Below are 14,748 nucleotides of genomic sequence, written 5' to 3'. Positions count from 1 at the left end.
TGCTGTATAAGATCAATAACAACCTACCCAGTATGAACAGGCCTCTGTTATTACTGTAGCATCTTGAACTGTGCCAGAAAATCAGCATTTACAAAAAAGACAAACAAAAGCCTTCAACTTTGTCTTGATTATATTTCAGAAATTCAGCCTTCCCAAGCTGATAACAAATCTGTGGGATACACCAAGAAGAATTAGATTATTCTGTAGTTGCCTTGGGAGTGTAGAGAGCACTGGACAAAAAATAAAAACGCTGGGGGTTCTACTTCTGGCCCTCCCAGCTTTCTTCATCATTTGCACTATCCACCAATGCTTCTGTACCACCCTTGAGGTTAGGAATGGCCGTATGTCTTGCTTTGGTCAATGAAATATGAACAGCAAAGATGTGTGCCTTTCAGAGGGAAGCTTTAGAATCAGCGCATTGTTCGCAATGCTCTCTCTTCCTCTGTCATGATGACACATGATGTTCTAGATGACATCTGTCTAGACGTATGCCAAAGTAAAAATTATATGGAGCAGAGCACCTAGTTCATTTACAGCAGGAACATAGCATGGATGAGAAATAAATGTGTTGTTTTAAGACATGGACATTTTGCTGTTTGTTACTGTAGCGTAACTTAGCCCAACCTGACTGACACACCAACTAATGATGCGTGTGACCTTAGGCCGGCTGGTCATTCACTGCACTTTACTGACTGGGTATCAGCTTCATTTGTGCAAACCTAAGGAATGAGCCTAGAATAGGGAGGTTTAACATGGGGGCCCAATGAGTGGGCTTCAGGATACAATGAACCCTTAAATCATAGGTAATATTCTGTGTGTGTGTGTGAGAGAGAGAGAGAGAATTTGCAATTTTAAGGGAAGAGGGTTCACAGATTTTCAAATTTTAAGAGGGTTTATGTTACTCAAAATGAGGTTAAGAATCTGGATAATCTCTAAGGCCATTTCCAACTCTAATGTGTTTTGTAGCATCTAGAGTAGAAAAAAAATACCTAATTAGGCTCCTCTCTGATCTGGTATTTCAGGAGTTGCCTTGAGTCAGATTTTATTAAGGTTGTTTCAAATAATTAAGTTTAAGAGTTCTGCTTAATAGGATTGCAAATATTGAAATCTCAGGAGGTATTCCTTAGTGAAAAGAGGGAATTCACAGTAATTCTTTTTAAACTAAAGAAGGAAACGTTCTTCATAAACTGAAAATAAGGTCCCAGGTCATATGTGGTGGGTGGAGCAGAGTGGGACCTACTTCTGGTGGAAAGAAAAAAGGGTTTCTCTTCCAAAAATACATCCCCAAATATGAGTTAAGGCCTGAAAGTCCAGTGTAATACTTTAGCTAAAGAAAACGAGCTCTCTTCAATACGAAGATGGTTGAATATACAAGGTTAGAAGAGAGTCTGAGATTTGTAGACAGATAACCTGATTTCAACCCTGTTGGGCCACAGTTTTTCACCTACATAATAGGGATAGTAATACTCAGCTGGAACAGGGAGAGTCCCAGCAGCAAAGAGATAACACACTGAAACAGGGTGACTGAGGAGGTTACATGAGGGACTGACTACAAAGCTGAGTCAGGGGTTCAGAGAAACCAAAAAGACATACTGAAGTACTGGGGGAAGGGACAGAGCAGTAAGCCCTTATCACTCCTAGGTCTGAAGGGACAAGGAGAAAGGACAATTATCATGAGAGGAGAGCGCTACAGCTATAATTAAAGGGAAGGGGTATAAAGTAGGAGCTGGGGCCTTTCAAGAGAAACACAGATGGTATTAATCCCTGGTCCAGCATGGAGGGAGCCAGAGGAAAATGTTTCTTTGTCTTCTCCTCTTGTCCACTTCTATTCTTCTGGGGCCTCCCATTGGCCAAACCCAAGGATTAAAAAAAACATGGGCAAGGGAGTCTGTGATATAGTCCACAGAAAGTCCATCTCCTGGGGACAGACAGGACAGAGAAAGTTAGAGAGAGGATATGAAGGGGAAAATGATCATTCCAGCTCTTGGGGTCATTGTAAAGATTCAAAGAGATAACATTTAGAAGCATAGGAAGCATTATATAATAATATGAGCTATTGTTTACCCTTTTCATGAATGAATACTTCACACCCTTCGCTAAAAGCAGATTCTGCTAAGGCTGTGTAGGGAGACAGTCCTTGGCTCTGAGAATGCAGGCAAGGGGACAGGGATAGACATCCAGGCCTCAGAGTGCAGCCACTTTGCTTAGGGAGGTGGGTTGGAGGTTGAAGAGCTGTTTCTGAATGCTTTGACTCAGGATGAACCAGAATATTGCACTGCAGGAATGGAACTGCTGAGACTTGTCTGCCATCCCCCAGAACACTGTTTATGGTGGCCAAGACACCAGCCCTTCTGTGACTCTTCCTGCTTCCATCCCTAATAGCTCCTGTTTTCTGGTTGCTTAGAAGAGATACCTTTCTAAGCAACAAGACCTAGAATCGAAAAAGCTTCTTGTTTACATGTCAGGAGATGTATTTCCAGATATGTGCATAGATGCCAAAATACTGACTTCTTGTTCAAAATGTGGTCCTGCAATGTGTGGGCTTCGTGAGACTCAGTAGCAGTTTTCAGATTTGATTACTCTGAAGCGTGTTCCCTCACTAACAGGCACACATGTACTTAGCTCAGGAGTGATATGCCAAACATGGACAGGTTTTGGTGAATCATTCTTTCACATAAAGGCAGCTTCCTCCAAAGATTGTGGGGCAACAGCATCAGGAGATCGTGACTTTTCTACTGAGAGTCCTAACCTGAGGAGAGACAGTCAACCTTTTGATCTACTCAGTTTCCCTTCTTCCTTCTTGAAGAAAATGCCCCTCCTTTATTGCATGGGGTCTGGGTGAGACTGTGAACATGTGACCTAAACTGGACAAGTCAGAATTGTTTCCCCAAGGATGTTCCCAAGTTTGGGAAGATCATTGAAGCTTATCAACTCATTGGTGGAACTCCCAAAAGACTGCTCAGTCATTTCTGCCTCCTGTAGATCTCAAATAAGCCTAGACTCTCTTCTGTAGGGGCTTCCCTGGTGTCTCAGTGGTAAAGCAGGAGATGTGGGTTCGATCCCTGGGTCAGCAAGATCTCCCAGAGAAGGAAATGGCAACCCATTCCAGTATTCTTGCCTGGGAAATCCCATGGACAGAGGAGCCTGGCGGGCTACAGTGCATGACGTTTCACAAGAGTTGGACACTATTTAGCAACTAAACCACCACTGCTGCCCTTCTATGGTTGCTCAGCATTTCTTCTCATCCTCTGACATACTCTGTATCCTTTTAATTCATTATTCTTTGGTTTACATTAGTTACCTAGGCCAGACACACAGGGATGGTCCAAGTGTGAGGACTGCCAAGAATGATAACTTGGATGAGGTTTTAACAATGCTTTAACTGCAGTTGATTCCCAAACCAGCCAATAAGCAAATTATAGACACAGGAGAGGATACATATGAGTGAGTGGGTCCTAGCTCTTCATAGAGGTATGTCTGAGGTTCAGAGGACAAGGCATCCCCTGTAAAGTAAAACCCCTGTCTTTTATACTTTGAGGCTGAAGTAAGGACCAAGCTTGCATTCAAGAGTCTAACGATGGCCTCAAAAAGAATGACATAATGCCATTGGCAGCAACATGGATAGACCTAAAGATTATCATACTGAATCAGAAAGACAAATACCATACATCACTTATATGTGGAACCTAAAATATAACACATGAACTTATCTATGAAAAAAATAGACTCAAAGATGTAGAGAACAAACTGTGGTTGACAAGGGGGAGAGGTGAGTGGGGGAGGGATGGATTGTGAATTTGGGATTAGAAGATGCAAACTACTTTGTAGAGAATGGATTAACAACAAGGTCCTACTGTGTAGCACAGGGAACTACAATATATTCAATAGCCTGTGATAAACCATAATAGAAAAGAATACAAAAAAGAATGTGTGTGTGTGTGTGTGTGTATCTATATATATATACACATGCTCAGTTGCTCAGTCATGTCTGACTCTTTGTGACCCCATGACCTATAGCCCACCACATTCCTCTGTCCATGGAGTTTTCCAGGCAAGAATACTGGAGTGGGCTGCCATTTCCTACTCCATAGGATCTTTCCAACCCACAGATCAAACCCACGTCTCTTGCGTCACCTGCATTGGCAGGTGAATTCTTTTCCACTGCACCACCCGGGAAGCCATACGTATACATATACATGTATGTATAAGTGAATCACTTTCCTATACAGTAGAAATTAACACAACATTGTAAATCAACTGCATGTCAGTAAAAGAAATTTTAAAGAATAAAAATAAAAGAGTCTAATAGTAAAAACTTTGTTGTTCTAAAGTGTTATATTTCCTATGAGCTTCCACTTAGCTAACAATAGGCTTGGTTAGGCCGTTATCACTGTTGGTCAAAGCCCGTCTATATCCCTGTAGCCCAACATCTTTGCAGGTAGGGCTGATAATACACAACTCCTCCATAACCTGAGTCCAACTTCCTTTCTATCTTATAACTCACTGTTCCCTTTCACCTACTCTATAGAATTATTATGGGGAAAATACATTTATGTACATTATCAGTAATTCTTTTAACATATCAGCAAGGTAAGAATTATGTAACCATTTTATAGATAAAGGAATGAAAGCTCAGATAAGAGATTTAAGTTATTACACCGTGCAGGAATTCAAACTCAGATCTTTTTACCTTCAAAATCCACACTCCTGCTTTATCCTATCCTGCCCAGTTTTTGATCCCAGTTCTGATTCTAATTATTTCATTCCCTTGAACAAGCACTTCTCCAGGCTCTGTTGTGAGGAAGCTCATCACCACATCTCTTTACAAAATTGCTGGGACAGGATGGAGAGGAAACAGAGGAGAGTATAGGGTTACATGACCAAGGGATTTCTGATTAACTATGAAACTATGTAGCTGTTTCTATTCTTTTTGCATTTTTCAATGGCTACTTCTTAAAAAAAATGAGACACAAATATTCTATCTTTGATTTGGAATTAGAAATTCTCCTACCCACCCTAAGAAAATGAAAAGCCCCAGAGGAAAGTGTTTCAGACTATTTTATCTCTCTCTGCGTGTATTTCTTTCTATATTTGCTTTCCAAGGCTTAGACGTTCTCAGAGGCAGGTTCTCTTTTCAAATTACCCGCCAAGGGACTTCCCTGGTGGTCCAGTGGCTAAGACTCCTTATTCCCAATGCAGGGGCCTGGTTTCGATTCCTGGTCAGGGAACTAGACCCTGCATGCTGCAACTAAAAAGATTCCACATGCCACAACTAAAGGTCCCACAAGCTGCAACGAAGACTGAAGATCCTGTGTGCTGCAACTAAGACCTGGGACAGCCAAAAAAATATTTAAAAAGAAAATAACCCCCAAATATCTCCTACACTGACAGTATAGTTGCTGGGATCACCATCATCATTGTCCTAGGATATTTAATGCTAGTTTAACCACTCATCTTAAGCCCTGAAGGAGCCAGAAATTTAGACTACAGGGTTCTTTCATCCTGTTTCCTGAATCCCAAGTGTGTTCAGGTGGTTAACACCAAGGAGGAGAAAAAAGGGAGCTTCTGTGATCCAGGAATCAGGCTGCATCTGAGAACCTGTCCATTCTAGAACAAATTCTTAAATCAAGCAACCCTGCCCCAGAAGCCCTTCCCCCAACTCCAAAGTATTGGTTTTCATCTCAGACAAAGGAAATAATTGGATTTCTGCACAGAGTTCTGTGATATACTCCTGCCAGCTGCATGGCCGTAAAACCATTAATTCCTTGCAGAGCATTTTATCTCTGCAAGAGGAAGAAGAGGGAGAAACACTTAGCCCAAGTGAAAGGGAAACATTTTCTAAGTGGCGCAATGTGAATTCTATTAACACAGAATCCATCTCAACTGGACTGAAGTTCTGGTCAATATTTGAGAATAAAAGCCAGAGAAATTGGAACAGAACAGAGTTCTACCTTCAAGAGCAACCATGTCCGTCATGCAGCAGTTTCTGGCAAAGAGTGTAGAATTCCAGTTCAAGCTGTGTCTTTCTCTCCTTCTAACTCTTGGCTTTGACATCCGTCTCCAACACATCATCACCCACCAAGTGAGAAACAAGCCAGTCTCTCCACTTCCTCTGCCTAGGTTTGCTTTCAACTCAGTAGGGCTTAAAATGTTCATGAGATGTTCCCGGGGTCAAATATTTGTGAATCAAATATACTCCAGAAAATGTTGCTTAGTTGCTATGTCCAACTCTTCTGTGACCCCTTGGACTGTAGCCCACCAGGCTCCTCTCTTCATGGGATTTCCCAGGCAAGAATACTGAAGTGGGTTGTCATTTCTGTTTCCAGAGGATCTTCTCGACCCAGGAATTGAACACGCATTTCCTGCTTGGCAGGCAGATTCTTTAACACTGAGCCACCTGGGAAGCCCCCAGAGAAAAAGCAGGGGCTGGGGAAACACAAAGGCATATATGCAACACAGCCTTTGCCCCAGGAAGCCTCCAGAAGAGCACATTGAATTAGTTATTTAAAAGGTTTATGGGGAAGTGGAAAACACCAATTGATAAACAGTGGAACACTGAATACACCCCCACTGAGGGAACAATGTAACAAGGACCCTCACCAGGCATCTCATTGCAGTTATCTGTAATATTCTTACCTATGCAAATAAGGTTCAATGAAAATTAACTCCGCATTCTGTTTAATATTTTAAGATTCAGTCATATTTCAGGCTGATGAGAAAACTTTCAAGGGTGTGACTAGTTATGGGTATCACTCCAAATTTTTTTTTGAGTCTCCCCCGTGTTACCTACGCAATAAAAACTTGAGCTCATGGAAACCAGTACTTCTCTCTCTAATGGGACTAACCCTCTGCAGGCAAGAGACCAAACAAAAGTTAAAGTTTGAGCAAAATAGCTTTAGTTAAGGAGTATCCTCTGGTCCAAACTTTGCTGCATAATCCTTCAAACTTAGAGAGAAATTCTTGTCACTTGTTTCAAACATTATTTTTTCAACCACTTTTAGTTAAGACAATTGAGGTTAGCACCTCTGTTTGAACAGCTGCTCACCATTAGCAGAGTAACTACTCTCTGACCTGGGGGGATCCTAAAAAAGGGGCAAACAGAGTGACATCCTTTTCCCTTCAGTCAGAGCTCACTGACCTTGGCCTTGCATCCTTTTGCTCAACTCTTTCTTCTCACCTTCTAAAAGAGTTTTCAAAACAGATCCCCTTGGGAGATTTTCACAAGGAACATGGATTTGCCTTGCCATCCTCTTGGAGTTTTAATAGTTGAATTTAAGGGATTTTGGAGGAGGGGGCTTGTAGCTGGAAAAGAACTCAAAGCTAGCCTACAAAGGATGGTCCTACATTATGTTAACTGAGCACCAGACACCATTAGGGAGTTTTCATATAATTACTATGAAAAGAAAGAACCACAAATGTTGAATGTCAGCCAGGAAATAAGTAGGTTACATTTGTGCAGATGGTTAATATTAGGGGGAAGGATATCCAGATTCATGATTTTATTTTTCCTTAACAGCAATATCAACAAAACAAGGCAATTCTTTTCGGGCATTTGAGGTGAAGAACTCAAGTTGTTCATATTTAGGCTTCGTTCATGGCTAATTTCTATTAGTCAATTGTCATCTATTGACCATCACTGCACGGCTAGATTATTCCTAGGATGAGACGCCTAAAGCGTTGTTTTATTCAATTGCTGGCTTCCACATTCATCAAGATTGTTAAAATTGTTTAAGTCTAGCTAAGTAAAACACTGCACTTGGACTTGCCCATTTCCCTGCAAAGTTAATTATGTTTTAAAAATGTCCCCTCTGAATTATAATTGTGAATGGTTACACACAGTATTGGGTTGATAGTCTTTTTATCCCAAACAGTCTACTAATGTGCTGATTGGTGCAATAGTACACATCTGCTAAAGGAATGAAGAGCATTTCCTGAATATTCTTTGCTTTCTCCTCCTGTATGGATATATTTGAGATAGTGAAGAAAGTAGAGGAACAACTATGGAGAGAAGAAGGGAGACTTAAATGTATGGAGGGGATTCACCCTCCCTTTCACCTCCACACCAACTTCCAAGCCCAACTCTGAGTGAAAGGCATATTTAATGCCATTTGTTTATTTAGATTTTCCAAATGATAGGTCATTTACCCCTTTTGTTGTTGTTCAGTCAACTCTTCATGTCTGATTCTTTGCAATCCCACAGACTGCAGCATGCCAGGCTTCCTTGTCCTTCACTATCTCCCAAAGTTTGCTCAAATTCATGTGCATTTGAGTCAGTGATGCTTTCTAACCAGCTCATCCTCTGCTGCCCACTTCTCCTTATGCCTTCAATCTTTCCCAGCATCAGAGTCTTTTCTGATGAGTCAACTCTTAAAGTATTGGAGCTTCATCTTTAGTATCAGTCCTTCCAATGAATATTCAGGGTTAATTTCCTTTAAGGACTGGTTTGATCTCCTCGCAGTTCAAGGGACTCTCAAGAGTCTTCTCCAGCACCACAGCTTGAGAGCATCAGTTCTGTAGTGCTCAGCCTTTTTTATGATCAAACTCTCACATACATAACATCCATACATGACTACTGGAAATACCATAGCTTTGACTCCTCAGACCTTTGTCAGCAAAGTGATGTCTCTGCTTTTTAATACGCTGTCTAGGTTGTTATAGATTTTCTTCCAAGGAGCAAGTGTCTTTGAATTTCATGGCTGCAGTCACCATCCACTGTGATTTTGGAACTCAAGAAATAAAATCTGTCACAGCTTCTACTTTTTCCCCATCTATTTGCCATGAAGTGATGGTCCCGGATACCATGATTTTAGTTTTTTGAATGTTGAGTTTTAAGCCAGCTTTTTCACTCTCCTCTTTTGCCCTCATCAAGAGGCTCTTTAATTTCTCTTCACTTTCTGCCACTGCAGTGATGTCATCTGCATATCTGAGGTTATTAATATTTCTTCTGGAAATCTTGATTCCAGTTTGTGTTTCACCCAGCCTAGCATTTTGCATGATGTACTCCACATAGAAGTTAAATAAGCAGGGTGACAATATACAGCCTTAACATACTCCTTTCCCAATTTTGAAGCAGTCCATTGTTCCCTGTCCAGTTCTAACTGTTGCTTCTTGACCTGCATAGAGGTTTCTCAGGAGACAGGTAAGGTGGTCTGGTGTCCCCTTCTCTTTAAGAATTTTTCACAGTTCATTCTGATCCACACAGTCAAAGGCTTTGGCATAGTCAATAAAGAAGAAATAGATGTTCTTCTGGAACTCTCTTGCTTTCTCAATGATCCAGCAGATGTTGGCAATTTGATCTCTGGTTCCTCTGCGTTTACCTCTTTCAGATCAGATCAGATCAGATCAGTTGCTCAGTCGTGTCCGACTCTTTGCGACTCCATGAATCGCAGCATGCCAGGCCTCCCTGTCCATCACCAACTCCCGGAGTTCACTCAGACTCACGTCCATCGAGTCAGTGATGCCATCCAGCCATCTCATCCTCTGTCGTCCCCTTCTCCTCTTGCCCCCAATCCCTCCCAGCATCAGAGTCTTTTCCAATAAGTCAACTCTTCCCATGAGGTGGCCAAAGTGCTGGAGTTTCAGCTTTAGCATCATTCCTTCCAAAGAAATCCCAGGGCTGATCGCCTTCAGAATGGACTGGTTGGATCTCCTTGCAGACCAAGGGACTCTCAAGAGTCTTCTCCAACACCACAGTTCAAAAGCATCAATTCTTCGGTGCTCAGCCTTCTTCACAGTCCAACTCTCGCATCCATACATGGCCACAGGAAAAACCATAGCCTTGACTAGACAAATCTTTGTTGGCAAAGTAATGTCTCTGCTTTTGAATTTACCTCTTTAGGTGACATTAAAAGAGCTGATCCATGTAAATGTATGGCAAAAACCACTACAATATTGTAAAGTAATTAGCCTCCAATTAAAATAAATAAATTAAATTTTTTAAAGGTTATCAACCAGTAACAAACAAGGACCTACTGTATAACACATGGAACTCTGCTCAATGTTATATGGCAACCTGAATGGGAGGAGAATTTGGGGGAGAAGGAATATATGTATATGTGTGGCTGAGTCCCTTCACTCGCTGTTCTCTTCAAACTATCACAACATTGTTTGTTAATCGGCTATACTCCAATACAAAATAAACGGTTTTTTTTTTTTTTAAAAAAGGTTATCAGCCAGGGAGTCATGAAGCATTAAACCATCCACCTAAAGTCACAATGGAGTCCAACGTATACACTATGAAGATACATAATTCATAAGTGAATGAATTATGAATTCATAATTCATTCACTTTGAAAAGATGCAGACAGAAGCTGTACTGTATCATCATAAGGGATTTGGCTTAGATCATACCTGAATGGCCTCCTAGTCACCTCCTATTTTTTTTAATATACATTTATTTATTTTAACTGGAGGCTAATTACTTTACAATATTGTATTGGTTTTGCCATACATCAACATGAATCTACCACGGGTGTACATGTGTTCCCCATCGTGAACCTCCCTCCCACCTCCCTCCCCATACCATCCCTCTGGGTCATCCCAGTGCACTAGCCCCGAGCATCCTGTATCATGCATCGAATCTGGTCTGGCGATTCATTTCACATATAATATTATACATGTTTCAATGCCATTCACCCAAATCATCCTACCCTCGCCCTCTCCCACAGAGTCCAAAAGATTGTTCTATACATCTGTGTCTCTTTTGCTGTCTCGCATACAGGGTTATCATTACCATCTTTCTAAATTCCATATATATGCATTAGTATAATGGCAACCCACTCCAGTACTCCTGCCTGGAAAATCCCATGGATGGAGGAGCCTGGTAGGAGGCAGTCCATGGGGTCATGAAGAGTCGGACACAACTGAGTGACTTCACTTTCACTTTTCACTTTCATGCATTGGAGAAGGAAATGGCAACCCACTCCAGTGTTCTTGCCTGGAGAATCCCAGGGACGGTGGAGCCTGGTGGGCTGCCATCTATGGGGTCGCACAGAGTTGGACACGACTGAAGTGACTTAGCAGCATACTATATTGGTGTTTTTCTTTCTGGCTTACTTCACTCTGTATAATAGACTCCAGTTTCATCCACCTCATTAGAACTGATTCAAATGTATTCTTTTTAATGGCTGAGTAATACTTCATTGTATTTATGTACCACAGCTTTCTTATCCATTCGTCTCCTGATGAACATCTAGGTTGCTTCCATGTCCTGGCTATTATAAACAGTGCTGCGATGAACATTGGGGTACACGTGTCTCTTTCAATTCTGGTTTCTTTGGTGTATATGCCCAGCAGTGGGATTGCTGGGTCATATGGCAGTTCTATTTCCAGTTTTTTAAGGAATCTCCACACTGTTCTCCATAGTGGCTGTACTAGTTTGCATTCCCACCAACAGTGCAAGAGGGTTCCCTTTTCTCCACACCCTCTCCAGCATTTATCACTTGTAGACTTTTGGATAGCAGCCATTTTGACTAGCGTGAAATGGTACCTCATTATGGTTTTGATTTGCATTTCTCTGATAATGAGTGATATTGAGCATCTTTTCATGTGTCTGTTAGTCATCTGTATGTCTTCTTTGGAGAAATGTCTGTTTAGTTCTTTGGCCCATTTTTTGATCGGGTTGTTTATTTTTCTGGAATTGAGATGTAGGAGTTGCTTGTATATTTTTGAGATTAATTCTTTGTCAGTTGCTTTGTTTGCTATTATTTTTTCCCATTCTGAAGGCTCTTTTCACCTTGCTTATAGTTTCCTTTGTTTTGCAGAAGCTTTTAATTTTAATTAGGTTCCATTTGTTTATGTTTGCTTTTGTTTCCAATAATCTGGGAGGTGGGTCATAGAGGATCCTGCTGTGATTTATGTCGGAGAGTGTTTTGCCTATGTTCTCCTCTAGGAGTTTTATAGTTTCTGGTCTTACGTTTAGATCTTTAATCCATTTTGAGTTTATTTTTGTGTATGGTGTTAGAAAGTGTTCTAGTTTCATTCTTTTACAAGTGGTGGATCAGTTTTCCCAGCACTACTTGTTAAAGAGGTTTTCTTTTCTCCAAAGAGATTGTCTTTTCTCCATTGTATATTCTTCCCTCCTTTGTCAAAGATAAGGTGTCCATAGGTGCATGGATTTATCTCTGGGCTTTCTATTTTTTTCCATTGATCTATATTTCTGTCTTTGTGCCAGTACCACACTGTCTTGATGACTGTATTCACCTCCTATTCACATACCCAGGAAAGCATAATCTTTGGTGCAGCATGCCTTCTAAACACAATCCAATAACTTTATCTGTATTCAACTTAAGACAGAATGACCAGTTCCAATGCAACTAAAATTACTTATAGACTTTGAGATATAAGGGATTTAAATGGCAATTTTGTCTACATTAGACTTCAGCTTTAGTGTCTTTGGAACTAACCCCAAGTAATTTATGACCTCACTATACCCCAAAGATGAACACGTTGACTTCTGAAGCTAATTGTTTCTCATTGTGCTTCATTCTTTCATCCCAGGCACCAGCATTTCCCCCATAAGAAATGCTTGGAAACCGGGAATCATCTTTAACTTAACCTGTGCCTTTATTCAGTTTTCGAGCATGCACTACATGCAAGGCACTGTGCCAGATGCTGTGGGAGAAAAAAAAGAATATGTAAAACAGTCCCTGACCTCATTAAGGCTGAGTTGAGCAGAGTCAGACATGCATACACATGAAAAGATAATTAATAAAGAAAACGTAAGAGCTAAATGACTATGGAAATCATCCGGGCATGGGTGAAGAGCAAGAGTACATGCTGATCCATCCCTGCAACCATGATGAGAGCAAAGGGTGGAGCACACGAGAGAGACTGATAAGAACAGGCGAGGGTCCAGGAAAGCAACAAGGCCTCTGGATTTTGTCTTCTTCATGCTCCATGCAGTTGTCCCCTCCTGTCAGTAGTTTCTACTCCCCCACACATTCCATGTTTGAACTCTAATAGTAGTGACTGGCTAGAATTTTTTGAGCACTGTTTTATATAAAGAACTGTTCCAAATACTTTACACATATAAATTATTTAATCCTCAAACCACTTTATAAGGTAAATTCTCTTATAATTCCTATATCACAGGTAAGGAGACAGGAAGGTAAAGGAGACAGAGAGGTAAACAATCTTGCTCAATGTTAAATATCCAGCAAACTGAACACCAGAATGCCATCCCAGTCTTACTTTTCCATCACACTGACTCTGTGTCATTCAAAATGTCAGTTCTAACCTCAAAAACACAACTCTCATTTGCCTTCTACCACTTAAGAATGTCTGAAACCTCCTTAATTGCCTAAAAAATGACTTACCTTCCTTAGGCTGGTAATTCAAGAGCTGAGCCTCTGCAATCAGCTTTAACCTACCCTGCCAACATGATTGGAGAAGGAAATGGCAACCCACTCCAGTGTTCTTGCCTGGAGAATCCCAGGGACAGGGGAGCCTGGTAGGCTGCCGTCTATGGGGTTGCACAGAGTCGAACACGACTGACGTGACTTAGCATCAGCAGCCAACATGATTCTTTTCATCTCTTCTCCATTGAGAGCCCTCCACTCTAACCAAGCTGGTCCACATGTTGGCCCCGCAAGGCACTTATATCTTCCTGACCATGATCACAGATATGGCTTCCAGAGTCCTTTAGATGATAGCCTGCTTGTGTGGTGACAAAACCAGATCCTTACACCAGCAGCAGTCAGACCATTGCAGATCTAAAGGTTTAGCTTCCAAAAATGCAACTCTAGGTTAACTTGTAGTTAGACCACATTCTTCTTAATTCAAAATTCATTCATTATCAACTAAAATTACCAAGTATTGCTTGTTCTGAAATAAGAATTTCTGCCATTCCAGATCTCTTCTACACAGTAATTTTGAAAAAAAATTTTTAAGAAAAGTGCCAGATATTACATACATCCCTTTTCAATTTTATTGTACTAGCTTCTGTTCAATTTTTCCACCCTGAGATTTTAAAAATACTAATTCTTTCCATTCACCTATTAATATTGTCTTAGTAAGATACATTTACATAGCCATCCATATTGTTGATTTTGAAAACTCTTGATATGATTTGGTCCAAAAAGTAGGGAAGATTTTTTTTTCCAAATTGGTTTTGATCCACTAAATCAGCATACTTCAGGTACATTTGTTCAGTCAACTATGAATCCATCTAAATTTTCTGCGGTTTAGTCTACATTTATTTTGTCTGCATAATTATCATAGGGCACTTTATCAAAAGCTTTGCTGAATCTTTTGTTTGCTCCATGCACACATATCCCTGATAACTCTAATAACTTGAAAACCTCAGTGACCTATTTAGAGATAATTGAGTCTTAGTTTATTTATACTTGCTCCTGATGATTTCCACCTTTCTAAGTGCTTTCAAACTACTAGTTTAGTAATTTAATTCAAAATTTCACCAATAACTAGTACCAAGTTTGTGAATTCTCCCTATAAAACTGGAACGTGCCCACTACCATCCTTTGGTAACTTTTATTTTTGCAGTGGTTTTCCAAGGCTGATGTAATGATCCTGTATTAGTTTCCTATTGTTCCTGTAACAAATTACCATATATTTATTGTCTTAAAACAGTATAGATTTGTCATGTTACAGTTCTGGAGTTCAGAAGTCAGAAATCAATACCACTGGCTAAAATCGGTATCAACATACCGAGGTATCAGCATGGCAGCATACCTTCTGGAGTCTTTGAAGGCAGAACACATTCCCTTGCCTTTTCCAGCTTCTAAATGC

Source organism: Bubalus kerabau, chromosome 4, assembly GCF_029407905.1.
Source record: "Bubalus kerabau isolate K-KA32 ecotype Philippines breed swamp buffalo chromosome 4, PCC_UOA_SB_1v2, whole genome shotgun sequence".
In the NCBI taxonomy this organism is placed as follows: Eukaryota; Metazoa; Chordata; class Mammalia; order Artiodactyla; family Bovidae; genus Bubalus; species Bubalus kerabau.
The sequence above is the reverse complement of the archived record's forward strand: the minus strand, read 5'-3'. Positions refer to the sequence as shown.